This window comes from Salvelinus fontinalis, chromosome 15 (assembly GCF_029448725.1).
Source record: "Salvelinus fontinalis isolate EN_2023a chromosome 15, ASM2944872v1, whole genome shotgun sequence".
Classification (NCBI taxonomy): domain Eukaryota; kingdom Metazoa; phylum Chordata; class Actinopteri; order Salmoniformes; family Salmonidae; genus Salvelinus; species Salvelinus fontinalis.
Genome location: NC_074679.1, coordinates 38,084,257 through 38,099,947, shown reverse-complemented (window position 1 = coordinate 38,099,947; position 15,691 = coordinate 38,084,257).

Below are 15,691 nucleotides of genomic sequence, written 5' to 3'. Positions count from 1 at the left end.
CTCTCAGCAGGCCCGAGGCAATCTATCAACTCCTCTCAGCTTCACCTTTCAAACTGCCAGAAATGTTTTCGAAAACTTTCGTTTTCACTAACATCTTCTACTGTCTACAGAGTACACACACACACACACACACACACACACACACACACACACACACAACTATTCAAGCTTTTGAACAATATTATATACCGGTAGAGAAATAAACTGAAAATGGTTTCAAATATCAGTAATTTGCCTGAAACTCAATCATTTCAGTCAGTATGTTCCCTCCTCATCTGTACTGGTAAGATAACCTGTACAATAAAATGAGCAAAAAAATACATTGTCTTAGTTCCTCACCAAACACATTAGTTGTCATTCAGTAAATCCTTCCAGCCAGAACTCTCAACACAGACAATGAGACAATGCTGGTTATTTTCAGGATTAGTCCATAGCATCAGTGTCAACAGAGATCAACAGTATCCCACTGACACTAGACCAGGGGTGGCAACTTTGATGTGGGCGGGGGACACAAAAAAACGGAAGTCATCGTGAGGGGCTGCAGAGGCTCGTGGGTCTGCGTACCCACATCCATACCTCCCAGTTCATTTCCTGCAATTCTGCACATTTTCCCATGGGGCGTAGAGAACATTTGACAATTGTATAACTCATTTCATGCAATTTGACACAGGGTGGGGGCAAATGTTTTGCATTTTTAATATGATTTTAGATGATCAATGGGCCCCCCCATCCCGGTTGGTAATTCGACCATGCTTACTACACGTTTTGACTAGACCAACTTACCAGTCTAAAAACTATTCCGCTGACATGGGCTAATTGAGTGACTGCTGATGCAAGTAAATTGCACCTTGTCTATTCTACTATTCGAACTCTCAACAGGAAGTCGAAAAAGTAGAAAAAAGAAGTGAAAATGAAGAAAAAAAACAACTTATTATTCTTTACTTTGGGGGTGAAATTGGTCCGCAGGCCTTCGAAAGCGGGGCCGCCAGTTGTCGTTAACCCACACATTTTATATTCATACTTCCATAGAATATTCTGGGAAAAACTGTTGATAGTGCCCATCCTTGGAATTTGTATTGTTGCAATATTTTGCTACTGTTGCCATATCTGATGTGTCAGTCCAAATGTCAGCACAAAAGTGTGTGTGTGCCTGCGCCTGTGTGTGTGTGACAATGATTCCACCCCCATCAGAAGAGGTAGCTGTGTCATTACTGTCACCTAGTGGAGAGAGAGAGAGAGAGGGGAGGGGAGGGGGGGGGGTGAGACAGGAGACAGACGGAAAGAGAGAGAGGGAGGGGTGAGGTGAGCAGGAGGGAGGGAGGGAGGGAGGGAGGGAGGGAGGGAGGGAGAGAGAGGGAGGGGTGAGGTGAGCAGGAGGGAGGGAGGGAGGGAGAGAGAGAGGGAGGGGTGAGGTGAGCAGGAGGGAGGGAGGGAGGGAGGGAGGGAGGGAGGGAGGGAGGGAGGGATGACCAGGGCTACTGGAGACTAGAGGGAGAGATGAGAAAGAGAGAGAGTTCTCCCTGACTGAAGAGCCAGCACTTGGCCCAAGAGTGCATAACCCAGTCCGCTTCTCTCAAAAACTCAGTCCATAAAAGCTGATAATGGGTGTGATCACGGGTAGGGTTAGTTAGGGTTGGGGAACAGCACCAATGGAGGTTTAGTAAGGCAGTAAAATCTTTTCATTAGTTGTTAACACTCCTGTCTCTCTTCAGACACGCTGGCCGAGGAGGCCTACGCTCCATGTCTCTGGACTGACTGGCCACACATACACTAACAGACTGCATTGTCTTAGCAGCTTGAATAGACTAAGTGGAGAGAGCCTTAAATGGCTGGTAGGGTTAATAAAGGGTGTCCAAAAGACATGCAACCAGACCCCAAAAAATGATAGAGGCTCTGGGTGACTCCGAGCCATCCCTGTCAGCTCCCCAGCCAGGGGCCTACTGCAGCCCTGGAACCCACCCGAGAGCCCTACCTGCAGTACATTACAATACAGATCTAAATGGTGGAAAGACCGACTGCAAAGCTACAATATCTAACGGTGTCTGCGAGGTAGATACATGCAAATGATGCAGTCGAGCTAGAAACAACGGACATTCCTGAAGGATGATAGGATCTCTACGGTCCAGAAAACATCCAGGGAGGGACTGCTACAGTGAAGCAGCTGACAGGGTGGTCCCTCCCCTCGGTGTTCACGCCACATTCTAGTGCTTCAGCACGCACTGTTATCCAGAATGACTTCCACATCAGTGCATTCAACTGAAGAAGGTAAAACACCGTATCGCGATCATTGCAAGTAAAACCTTCTTCCAGGCTAGAAGCATTCCTTTCTGCTGGCCTGTTTGGGAGCAGGGAGCAGGGTGGGAGAGATGCAGCAAGGCATAATATGTGGTATAAGGTGGTAGTAGGTGGTATAAGGTGGTAGTAGGAGGTTTAAGGTAGTATAATGTGGCAGTAGGTGGAAGTAGTTGGTATAAGGTTGCAGTAGGAGGTATAAGGTGGTATAAGGTGGCAGTAGGTGGTATAAAGTGATAGTAGGATAAGATGGTATGAGGTGGTAGTAGGAGGTATAAGATGGTATAAAGTGGTAGTAGGATAAGATGGTATAAAGTGGTAGTAGGATAAGATGGTATAAAGTGGTAGTAGGATAAGATGGTATAAAGTGGTAGTAGGATAAGATGGTATAAAGTGGTAGTAGGATAAGATGGTACAATGTGGTAGTAGGATAAGATGGTATAAAGTGGTAGCAGGATAAGATGGTACAAAGTGGTAGTAGAATTTGCTGGTATAAAGTGGTAGTAGGATAAGATGGTATAAGGTGGTATAAGGTGGCAGTAGGTGGTATAAAGTGGTAGTAGGATAAGATGGTATAAGGTGGCAGTAGGTGGTATAAAGTGGTAGTAGGATAAGATGGTATGAGGTGGTAGTAGGAGGTATAAGGTGGTACAAAGTGGTAGTAGGATAAGATGGTATAAGGTGGTATCAGGTGGCAGTAGGTGGTATAAAGTGGTAGTAGGATAAGATGGTATGAAGTGGTAGTAGGATAAGATGGTATGAAGTGGTAGTAGGATAAGATGGTACAAAGTGGTAGTAGGATAAGATGGTATAAGGTGGTAGTAGGATAAGATGGTACAAAGTGGTAGTAGAATAAGACGGTATAAAGTGGTAGTAGAATAAGATGGTATAAGGTGGTATAAGGTGGCAGTAGGTGGTATAAAGTGGTAGTAGAATAAGATGGTATAAAGTGGTAGTAGGATAAGATGGTATAAGGTGGTATAAGGTGGCAGTATGTGGTATAAAGTGGTAGTAGGATAAGATGGTATAAGGTGGTATAAGGTGGCAGTAGGTGGTATAAAGTGGTAGTAGAATAAGATGGTATAAAGTGGTAGTAGGATAAGATTGTATAAAGTGGTAGTAGGATAAGATGGTACAATGTGGTAGTAGGATAAGATGGTATGAAGTGGTAGTAGGATAAGATGGTACAAAGTGGTAGTAGGATAAGATGGTATAAAGTGGTAGTAGGATAAGATGGTACAAAGTGGTAGTAGAATAAGATGGTATAAAGTGGTAGTAGAATAAGATGGTATAAGGCGGTATACAGTGGCAGTAGGTGGTATAAAGTGGTAGTAGAATAAGATGGTATAAAGTGGTAGTAGGATAAGATGGTATAAGGTGGCAGTAGGTGGTATAAAGTGGTAGTAGGATAAGATGGTATAAAGTGGTAGTAGAATAAGATGGTATAAGGTGGTATAAGGTGGCAGTAGGTGGTATAAAGTGGTAGTAGGATAAGATGGTATAATGTGGTATAAGGTGGCAGTAGGTGGTATGAAGTGGTAGTAGGATAAGATGGTATGAGGTGGTAGTAGGAGGCATAAGGTGGTACAAAGTGGTAGTAGGATAAGATGGTATAAAGTGGTAGTAGGATAAGATGGTACAATGTGGTAGTAGGATCAGATGGTATAAAGTGGTAGTAGAATAAGATGGTATAAGATGGTATAAAGTGGTAGTAGGATAAAGTGGTATAAGGTGGCAGTAGGTGGTATAAAGTGGTAGTAGGAGGTATAAGGTGGTACAAAGTGGTAGTAGGATAAGATGGTAGTAGGATAAGATGGTATAAAGTGGTAGTAGGATAAGACGGTACAAAGTGGTAGTAGAATAAGATGGTATAAAGTGGTAGTAGAATAAGATGGTATAAGGTGGTATAAAGTGGTAGTAGGATAAGATGGTATAAGGTGATAGAAGGTGGCAGTAGGTGGTATAAAGTGGTAGTAGGATAAGATGGTATAAGGTGGTAGTAGAAGGTATAAGGTGGTAGTAAATAAAATTGTATTAATCACATGCACCAAATACAACATGTTTAGACCTTACTTACGAGCCCCGAACCAACAGTGCCGTTTAAAAAAATATGGATAAGAATAAGAGATAAAAGTAACAAGCAATTAAAGAGCAGCAGTAAAAAACTAAATAACAATATATACAGGTGTGTGCCGGTACAGAGTCAATGTGCGGGGGCACCGGTTAGTTGAGGTAGTATGTACATGTAGTTAGAGTTAATTAAAGTGACTATGCATAGATGACAACATAGAGTGGCAGTGGTGTGGAGAGGGGGGGGGAGGACAATGCGAATAGTCTGGGTAACCATTTGACTTGATGTCCAGGAATCTTATGGCTTGGGGCTAGAAGCTGTTTACAAGCCCTTAGATCTAGACTTGGTGATCCGGTACTGCTTGTCGTGCGGTAGCAGAGAGAACAGTCTATGACTAGGGTGGCTGGAGTCTGAGTTTAGGGCCTTCCTCTGACACCACCTGGTATAGAGGTCCTGGATGGCAGGAAGCTTGGCCCCCTTGATGTACTGGGCTGTACGCACTACCCTCTGTAGGGCCTTGTGGTCAGAGGCCGAGCAGTTTCCATACCAGGCAGTGATGCAACCAGTCAGGATGCTCTCGATGGTGCAGCTGTAGAACCTTTTGAGGATCTGAGGACCCATGCCAAATCTTTTCAGTCTCCCGAGGGGGAATAACTTTTGTCGTGCGTGATTCACGACTGTCGTGGTGTACTTGGACCATGTTAGTTTTTTGGTGATGTGGACACCAAGGAACTTGAAGCTCTCAACCTGCTCCACTGCAGCCCTGTCGTTGAGAATGGGGGCGTGCTCTGTCCTCTTTTTTCTGTAGTCCACAATCATCTCCTTTGTCTTGATTGAGGCAGAGGTTGTTGACCTGGCACCACACGGCCAGGTCTCTGACCTCCTCCCTATATGCTGTCTCGTTGTTGTCGGTGATCAGGCCTACCACCGTTGTGTCATCAGCAAATTGAATGATGGTGTTGGAGTCGTGCCTGGCCATGCAGTCATGAGTGAACAGGGTGTACTGGAGGGGGCTGAGCACGCACCCCTGAGGGGCCCCTGTGTTGAGGATCAGCGTGGCGGATGTATTGTTACCTACCCTTACCATCTGGGGCCGGCCCGTCAGGAAGTCCAGGATTCAGTTGCAGAGGGAGGTGTTTAGTCCCAGGGTCCTTAGCTTATTGATGAGCTTTGAGGGCACTATGGTGTTGAACACTGAGCTGTAGTCAATGAATAGCATTCTCACATAGGTGTTCCTTTTGTCCAGGTGGGAAAGGGCAGAGTGGAGTGCAATAGAGACCACATCATCTGTGGATCTGTTGGGGCGGTATGCAAATTGGAGTGGGTCTAGGGTTTCTGGGATGATGGTGTTGATGTGAGCCATGACCAGCCTTTCAAACACTTCATGGCTACAGACGTGAGTGCTACGGGTTGGTTGTCATTTAGGCAGGTTACCTTAGTGTTATTGGGCACAGGCACTATGGTGGTCTGCTTAAATTATGTTGATATTACAGACTTGGACAGGGAGAGGTTGAAAATGTCAGTGAAGACACTTGCTAGTTGATATGCTCGCAGTACACGTCCTGGTAATCCGTCTGGCCCTGCGGCCTTGTGAATGTTGACCCGTCTAAAGGTATTATTCACATCGGCTGCGGAGAGCGTGATCCCACAGTCTTCCGGTACAGCTGATGCTCTCATGAATGTTTCAGTGTTATTTGCCTCAAAGCGAGCATAGAAGTAGTTTAGCTTGTCCGGTAGGCTCGTGTCACTGGGCAGCTCTCCACAGTTTTCCCTTTGTAGTTTGTAATGGTTTGCAGGCCCTGCCACATTAGACGAGCATCAGAGCTGGTGTAGTACGACTCGATCTTAGTCCTGTATTGACACTTTGCCTGTTTGATGGTTCGTCAGAGGGCATAGCGGGATTTCCTGTAAGCTTCCGGGTTAGATTCCCGCTCCTTGAAAGCGGCAGCTCTAGCCTTTAGCTCAGTGTGGATGCTGCCTGTAATCCATGGCTTCTGGTTGGGGTATGTACGTACGGTTATGTGGGGACGACGTCATCGATGCACTTATTGATTAAGCCAATGACAGATGTGGTGTACACCTCAATGCCATTGGATGAATCCCGGAACATATTCCAGTCTGTGCTAGCAAAACCGTCCTGTAGCTTAGCATCTGCTTCATCTGACCACTTTTTTATTGATCTAGTCGCTTCCTGCTTTAATTTTTGCTTGTAGGCAGGAATCAGGAGGATTGAATTATGGTCAGATTTCCAAATGGAGGGCGAGGGAGAGCTTTGTATGCATCTCTATGTGTGGAGTAGTAAACAGCTACAAAGAATATAGATGAAAAATCTCTCGGTAGGTAATGTGGTGTGCAGATTATTATGAGAAACTCTACCTCAGGCGGGCAACAGCTCGATACTTCCTTAGATATTGTGAACCAGCTGCATAGGAGGTATGTAGGAGCTGTGTAGTAGGTGGTATTAGGTGGTAGTAGGAAGTATAAAACGGTAGTAGGTGGTATAAGGTGGTACTAGATGGTAGTAGGTGATATAAGGTGGTAGTAGGTGGAAGCAGGAGGTATAAGGTTATAGTATGTGGCACTTTATATCTCCTACCACCACCTTATACCACCTAACACCACCTTATACCTCCTACTACCACCTTGTAGTAAGAGGTATAAGGTTGTAGTAGGTAGTATAAGGTGGTAGTAGGAGGTATACGGTTCTAGTAGGAGGTATAAGGTGGTAGTAGGAGGTATAAGGTGGTAGTAGGAGGTATAAGGTGGTAGTAGGAGGTAGTAGGAGGTATAAGGTGGTAGTAGGAGGTATAAGGTGGTAGTAGGAGGTATACGGTTCTAGTAGGAGGTATAAGGTGGTAGTAGGAGGTATACGGTTCTAGTAGGAGGTATAAGGTGGTAGTAGGAGGTATACGGTTCTAGTAGGAGGTATAAGGTGGTAGTAGGAGGTATACGGTTCTAGTAGGAGGTATAAGGTGGTAGTAGGTAGCATACGTTGGTAGTAGGGGGTATACGGTGGTAGTAGGAGGTATAAGATGGTAGTAGGTGTTATAAGTTGGTAACAGGAGGCAGGAGGAGGTATAAGGTAGAAGGAGGTATAATGTGGTAGTAGGTGGTAGTAGGAGGTATAATGTGGTAGTAGGTGGTAGTAGGAGGTATAAGGTGGTAGTAGGAGGTATAATGTGGTAGTAGGAGGTATAATGTGGTAGTAGGTGGTAGTAGGAGGTATAATGCGGTAGTAGGTGGTAGTAGGAGGTATAAGGTGGTAGGAGGTACAAGTTGGTAGTAGGAGGTATAATGTGGTAGTAGGTGGTAGTAGGAGGTATAATGTGGTAGTAGGAGGTATAATGTGGTAGTAGGTGGTAGTAGGAGGTATAATGCGGTAGTAGGTGGTAGTAGGAGGTATAAGGTGGTATAAGGTGGTAGAAGGTGGTAGTAGCTAGTATAAGGTGGTAGTAGGAGGTATAAGTTGGTATAAGGTGGTAGGAGGTATAAGGTGGTAGGAGGTACAAGTTGGTAGTAGGATGTATAAGGTGGTAGTATGAGGTATAATGTGGTATAAGGTGGTAGGTGGTATACGGTGGTAGGTGGTATAAGGTGGTAGTAGATGGTATAAGGTGTTAGTAGGAGGTAGTAGGAGGTATAAGGTGGTAGTAGGAGGTATAAGGTGGTAGTAGATGGTATAAGGTGTTAGTAGGAGGTAGTAGGAGGTATAAGGTGGTAGTAGAAGGTATACGGTGGTAGTAGGAGGTAGTAGGAGGTATAAGGTGGTAGTAGATGGTATAAGGTGTTAGTAGGAGGTAGTAGGAGGTATAAGGTGGTAGTAGGAGGTATAAGGTGGTAGTAGATGGTATAAGGTGTTAGTAGGAGGTAGTAGGAGGTATAAGGTGGTAGTAGAAGGTATACGGTGGTAGTAGGTGGTACTAGGAGGTATAAGGTGGTAGTAGGAGGTAGTAGGAGGTATAAGGTGGTAGTAGATGGTATTTGGTGGTAGTAGGAGGTATAAGGTGGTAGTAGGAGGTATAAGGTGGTAGTAGGAGGTATAAGGTGGTAGTAGGAGGTATAAGGTGGTAGTAGGAGGTATAAGGTGGTAGTAGGAGGTATAAGGTGGTAGTAGGAGGTAGTAGGAGGTATAAGGTGGTAGTAGGTGGTAGTAGGAGGTATAAGGTGGTAGTAGGTGGTAGTAGGAGGTATAAGGTGGTAGTAGGAGGTATAAGGTGGTAGTAGGAGGTATAAGGTGGTACTAGGAGGTATAAGGTGGTAGTAGGAGGTATAAGGTGGTAGTAAATGGTATTTGGTGGTAGTAGGAGGTATAAGGTGGTACTAGGAGGTATAAGGTGGTAGTAGGAGGTAGAAGGTGGTAGTAGGAGGTATAAGGTGGTAGTAGGAGGTATAAGGTGGTAGTAGGAGGTATAAGGTGGTAGTAGGAGGTATAAGGTGGTAGTAGGAGGTATAAGGTGGTAGTAGGAGGTATAAGGTGGTAGTAGGAGGTATAAGGTGGTAGTAGGTGGTAGTAGGAGGTATAAGGTGGTAGTAGGAGGTATAAGGTGGTAGTAGGTGGTAGTACGAGGTATAAGGTGGTAGTAGGTGGTAGTAGGAGGTATAAGGTGGTAGTAGGTGGTAGTAGGAGGTATAAGGTGGTAGTAGGAGGTATAAGGTGGTAGTAGGAGGTATAAGGTGGTACTAGGAGGTATAAGGTGGTAGTAGGAGGTATAAGGTGGTAGTAAATGGTATTTGGTGGTAGTAGGAGGTATAAGGTGGTACTAGGAGGTATAAGGTGGTAGTAGGAGGTAGAAGGTGGTACTAGGAGGTATAAGGTGGTAGGGGGTGGTAGAAGGTGGTAGTAGGAGGTATAAGGTGGTAGTAGGAGGTATAAGGTGGTAGTAGGAGGTATAAGGTGGTAGTAGGAGGTATAAGGTGGTACTAGGAGGTATAAGGTGGTAGTAGGAGGTAGAAGGTGGTAGTAGGAGGTATAAGGTGGTAGTAGGAGGTATAAGGTGGTACTAGGAGGTATAAGGTGGTACTAGGAGGTATAAGGTGGTAGTAGGAGGTATAAGGTGGTAGTAGGAGGTATAAGGTGGTAGTAGGAGGTATAAGGTGGTACTAGGAGGTATAAGGTGGTACTAGGAGGTATAAGGTGGTAGTAGGAGGTAGAAGGTGGTAGTAGGAGGTATAAGGTGGTACTAGGAGGTATAAGGTGGTACTAGGAGGTATAAGGTGGTAGTAGGAGGTATAAGGTGGTAGTAGGAGGTATAAGGTGGTAGTAGGAGGTATAAGGTGGTACTAGGAGGTATAAGGTGGTACTAGGAGGTATAAGGTGGTAGTAGGAGGTAGAAGGTGGTAGTAGGAGGTATAAGGTGGTACTAGGAGGTATAAGGTGGTAGTAGGAGGTAGTAGGAGGTATAAGGTGGTAGTAGGAGGTATAAGGTGGTAGTAGGAGGTATAAGGTGGTAGTAGGAGGTATAAGGTGGTAGTAGGAGGTATAAGGTGGTAGTAGGAGGTATAAGGTGGTAGTAGGAGGTATAAGGTGGTACTAGGAGGTATAAGGTGGTAGTAGGAGGTATAAGGTGGTAGTAGGAGGTATAAGGTGGTAGTAGGAGGTATAAGGTGGTAGTAGGAGGTAGTAGGAGGTATAAGGTGGTAGTAGGAGGTAGTAGGAGGTATAAGGTGGTAGTAGGAGGTATAAGGTGGTAGTAGGAGGTATAAGGTGGTAGTAGGAGGTAGAAGGTGGTAGTAGGAGGTATAAGGTGGTAGTAGGAGGTATAAGGTGGTAGTAGGAGGTATAAGGTGGTAGTAGGAGGTATAAGGTGGTAGTAGGAGGTATAAGGTGGTAGTAGGAGGTATAAGGTGGTAGTAGGAGGTATAAGGTGGTAGTAGGAGGTATAAGGTGGTAGTAGGAGGTATAAGGTGGTAGTAGGAGGTATAAGGTGGTAGTAGGAGGTATAAGGTGGTAGTAGGAGGTATAAGGTGGTAGTAGGTGGTAGTAGGAGGTAGTAGGAGGTATAAGGTGGTAGTAGGAGGTATAAGGTGGTAGTAGGAGGTAGTAGGAGGTATAAGGTGGTAGTAGGTGGTAGTAGGAGGTATAAGGTGGTAGTAGGAGGTATAAGGTGGTAGTAGGAGGTATAAGGTGGTAGTAGGTGGTAGTAGGAGGTATAAGGTGGTAGTAGGAGGTATAAGGTGGTAGTAGGAGGTAGAAGGTGGTAGGGGGTGGTAGAAGGTGGTAGTAGGAGGTAGTAGTATGCAGGATTCCTCACAGCGTGAGACTCAGAGGCAGGAAGTCATTACTGAAGTGTAAACGCACTCAGCCATCACTGGCCAAACACAGTCCCAACATGTTTCACCACTCTGAAGAAGAAAAAACCTCACTCCTCACACAAACACAGCAGCAGGGCTTGCTGCTAACAGTGGTCTAGGTCTGCAAGAGAGAGAGGAGAGGGAGAAAGAGAGAGAGAGATGGAGAGCACATGCCATTTCCTCTGACTTTCCCCAAGACACACAGAGCGCACACAAGAGAGAGAGAGAGAGAGAAAGAGAGAGTTCTCTCCATCTCTCTTTCCAAACATTACATAAACCAACTCCGTGTGCACGTTGGTGGTTTAGGCCTGATGAGAGAGTGTGATTATGTTACATACGGCGGCGGTTTGATGCAATAATTATGCAATCAGCAGAGGGGCTCAGTGTTGTGCGTGTGATTTATAGGCATTATTTAAATCAGGGTAATTAATTGTCCCGGGCGGGGGGCAGAGTGACGAAGTGGCTGTTTCTGTGACATGGTGTGGGTTAGTGGGTGAGTGTGTTTGTGTACGTACGGTGAGTGTGTGTAGTGTGTGTGTGTGTGTGTGTGTGTGTGTGTGTGTGTGTGTGTGTACTAAGGCACTTGTTTGATGGCTGGTGTTTTGGCAGATGGCTTCAGGCCATGTCTCTCTCTCAGCGCGGCGAGGAAAACTAATACTGCAACTATGGTTAACTTCATAGATCAAACCTAACTCCATCTAAATACCCTCCCACAGACAAAAGCTCCCACAAACCCGCCTATTGGCCTGCACACACACACACACACACACACACACACACACACACACACACACACACACACACACACACACACACACACACACACACACACACACACAAAGTTGCACCATATACACTGGCCCAAAAAATGAAAACAATCTAAAATAACAATATGAGCAAAATCAGTGTTGAGCAACTTCAGTGTTATACGGTTCACTTCCACATGGTCTTGTTGCAGTTGATAATGTTATTCAGCGACACGTAGTTGAGAGCAAGCGCCATCATATCGTAATTGAGGGGTCTGGATCTCTGTGTTGGACTCTCTCCAACTGAACCAAACACGGATCTACTCATCACTATACTGTTTGATCCTGTCATTTATCAAGAAAATCCAAAATACCTAAAGACCTGTCAGGATTAAACTGCTCTTCAAAAAGGTTATTTCCAAACCAAAGTGGAAGGAATGTAGAAGGAACAGGTCAATTTGCATGAAATAGGCAACAGACCATGGGACTAGGGCTGGGCGGTATACCGTATTTTAGGGACCGGTTTGGGTTTTTACTTTACCTTCTATACCGGTATGTGAATGTTTGGTTTGTTAAATGTGATACGCCATGTGTAATGTCCATTTTTGTAGTTTACTTCGCTACTTGAGTCATCTCTCTCCGCTCTTTCTCTCCGTGCCACTTTCCATGTTCCTCAACCACGGGACACTTGTGTTCGGTCTGATTGGTCAATGCGGCACATGCAACAATGTTGACGACAACGCTGTTTTCACTTTGCTTCTCAATATAAATCCAACAGCGTTCTATACGGACACTATTAGTTTGTGTTTCGTACATCAGCAAACAGCTAGTTTGTCTTGAGCAAGTTGCCCTAAATCTTGTGAGACGCTAATTGTTAGCCGCTAATGCTAATAGCTAGCTAATAAGGGCAAATGTAGCTAGCTAATACAGCCTGATAATACCAGTGATGGTGTAGACCTAAATCAGCATGTTGTTTGTGCAACAGCATCTTCTAAATCAAAGAGGAATATGCAAAGGAAGAATATGTTAGATACAGGAAGTAGCTAAGAGAAAACATGCAATGTAGCCAAAGCTTATAGGGTTCCCTAGGAAACACTTATCAACACTTTAGTCCCTACCCTGTCACAATAACTCCTCCCTGGCATTTTAATTTGTTTTCATCTCAAACACTGTATTCAAAGTGCCAACTATTATATTCTAACTTTAGAATTAGAATAGTCATTCTATTTTTATGATTCCAACAGTTTTGCTCTAATTCGCAAGTCAAATTGCAATTGCAACATTTGGTTAAAAAGAAGTCCTAGATTATTTGCCCATATCGTGCAGTCCTACGTGGCAATGATCTCTGTTGAGCAGTGGTGTAAAGTACTTAAGTAAAAATAGTTTCAAGTACTACTTAAGCAGTTTTTTGGGTATCTGAACTTACAAATTTTTTTTTTTGATAACTTTTACTAAACTACATTCCTAAAGAAAATACTGTACTTTTTACTCCATACATTTTCCACTGACACCTAAAAGTACTCGTTACATTTTGAATGCTTAGCAGGACAGGAAAATGGTCCAATTCACACACTTGTCAAGAGAACATCTCTGGTCATCTACTGCCTCTGATCTGGGTACTTTGAACCGTATAAATTATGTCGGTTGGAGTGTGCCCCTGGCTATCCGTAAGTTAAAAAAACAAGGAAATGGTGCCATCCGGCTTGCTTAATATAAGGAATTATTTCTACTTTTAAGAATTATTTCTACTTAAGTACATTTTATCAATAACATTGGCTTTTGATACTTAAGTATATTTAAAACCAAATACTTTTAGACTTTTATTCAAGTAGTGTGACTTTCACTTTGACTTGAGTCATTTTCTGTTAACGTATCTTTACTTTTACTCAAGTATGACAACTGGGTACTTTTTCCACCACTGCAATTGAGTGCAGGAAATGCAGAAATGATAAAAGTGCTGAGATTTGTTTTGGTTGAAGTTGAATTGAACAGCATAAAACAATCATAATGGAGAAAGACTCATTGAAGTCACTTAGAATGTATGTGTTGGCTGGCACCCTAGGATCACTCACTACTCATAAAGCAAATGTACAACTTTAATAAATCAAAAACTAAAAATACCGTCAAACCCAGTCATCCCGTCCATTTATTTTTTTTTTATTTTTTTTATACGGTGATATAATATTTTGGCCATATCGCCCAGCCCTACATGGGACTGAGAGAAAACCTGTCCAATGATGCTCCCCCTATGTTCATTCCACCCCACCTCCTCAACAATCTGTACTCTGCCTCCACCCCAATAGATATTTATGTATTCATCACTGCCACAGTTATTATGATGTATATAGCGATTTTTCAAAAAATGTGTATTACCATTTTCATTATTTTATTTCACTAGTCCTGCATGTTGGAGTTCGCAGCCGAAGATTTTCAGTGTCCTCTGCAATCACACCTGCAACCCTACACGTGTGACTACTAAGACATCTGCATCTGAATGCTGCTTGTGACAGCAGAACTGCTACCTGACTGCAGTGGATGTGAAGAAGGGCAGATGAAGAAGGGTAGTGGGTAGTGATTGATTGGTGATGACAGTAGTGTGAAGGAGACTGTAGGGTCTCTACCGTAGGTTCTTTGATCGGAGGATTTAGAGAGGGGAGTGTGAGGGGGAGTTCGCGGTGAGAGAGGGGGAGATTAGGGGAGGCGAAAGTGGCGGTGGTGTGAGGGTGGCTATAGAGGGTGAGAGAGAAAGAGAGGAAAGTGGTGATGGTGTGAGGGTGGCTATAGAGAGTGAGAGAGAAAGAGAGAGGAAAGTGGTGATGGTGTGAGGGTGGATATAGAGGGTGAGAGAGAAAGAGAGAGGAAAGTGGTGATGGTGTGAGGGTGGATATAGCCGTTTGGGTGCCTGCTCTGCTATGACAGATGTTGCCGATGAACTCTTGACACAGCTCAGCCAGTTTATGTTCAACATGTGTGTCTCTGTTACTGTCTCTCTGGTCTCCAGCAGGCAGCAGCCTGGGATGGCTCACTCTGTGTGTGTGTGTGTGTCCATCCGTCCGACCCTGTGTGTGTGTGTGTGTGTCCATCCGTCCTTCCCTGTGTGTGCGTGTGTGTGTGTGTGTGTGTCCGTCCATCCGTCCGTCCCTGTGTGTGTGTGTGTGTGTGTGTGTGTGTGTGTGTAGATGAGGGGAGCAGCAGGATGGATCTGCAGCAGGCAGGGAGGGAGGCGATCTGGGAGGTTGGCTGTAATGATCAACCAGGGACACATTAGCTTCCTGTCCATCAGAGTTCCATCAGGAAGAGGCTGATTTACAGGCCCAACGACCAGCCTGCTGCCCTACCACCCGACACTAAGACAACACACCGCGCTCCGTATGTATGCAAATGTGTGTGAGAGCGAGAGTATGTGTTGTGTGTGTGTGTGTGGCGTCTGTGTGCGAGAGAGAGAGAGAGAAAGGGAGGGAGAGAGAGAAAGGGAGGGAGAGAGAGTGTACGTGAGGGATTTGAATACTCAAGAGTGTTACATCTCAATACAGACAAGCAGGCATAGATAGATGACGCAAGACTCTCTTTACGATGGTGTGAGACCACTTCTTTCCATAGGACGTCTAACATCCCACACCCTGGTTGTCCAGAGGTACTGATGGAGGTAGAAGATGCCATTAGAGAAGGTGACGCCTCCAAAACAAAACAAGGATGAGTCACAGAGTAAACGATAAGCACCTGTAGCAAGAGTGGCTGCCTGGAGGCACGGTCCTCTCTGTCTCTCTGCGTGCTTTCACTTTCCCTCCCAGACAAAAAGAGAGGAGGCCAGACCCCCTTTGCCTCACGAACCCTCTGCCCCTCCATACCCCCGGTCAGGCCCCCACCCCTCAAGTCCCGCAGAAAAGAAAGGCCTCAAAACCCTCAATCAATTTCCTTTCAAGTTTTCTCATGACTTGGTAAGGATTCTCGAGCAGGAACATTGAAAACTGCAAAGGACTGTGGTCCAGATGAGACGGTATTGGTGTTTCAGGAAAAGGCTACAATATCAAATCCTCTTTTGCCAGTGAAAAAAAATGTTGTATTTCTGCATTACTAATTTATTTGCGATACATAAGCTTAAGGCTGTACGGAATGACGTTTTTTTCAGTGTCTTATTCATGGTATGTGCTCAACGGAAAAAGTATCATTCCACTTTCCAGCTCAAAAGGGTCTTGGAGTGTGGCCCTGTGTGTAAAGTAAGCCCGGCCTGAATACATTATGCTAATGAGGTTAACTAACGAGCTTTTCCTGCTGATAGGCATGGAGACTG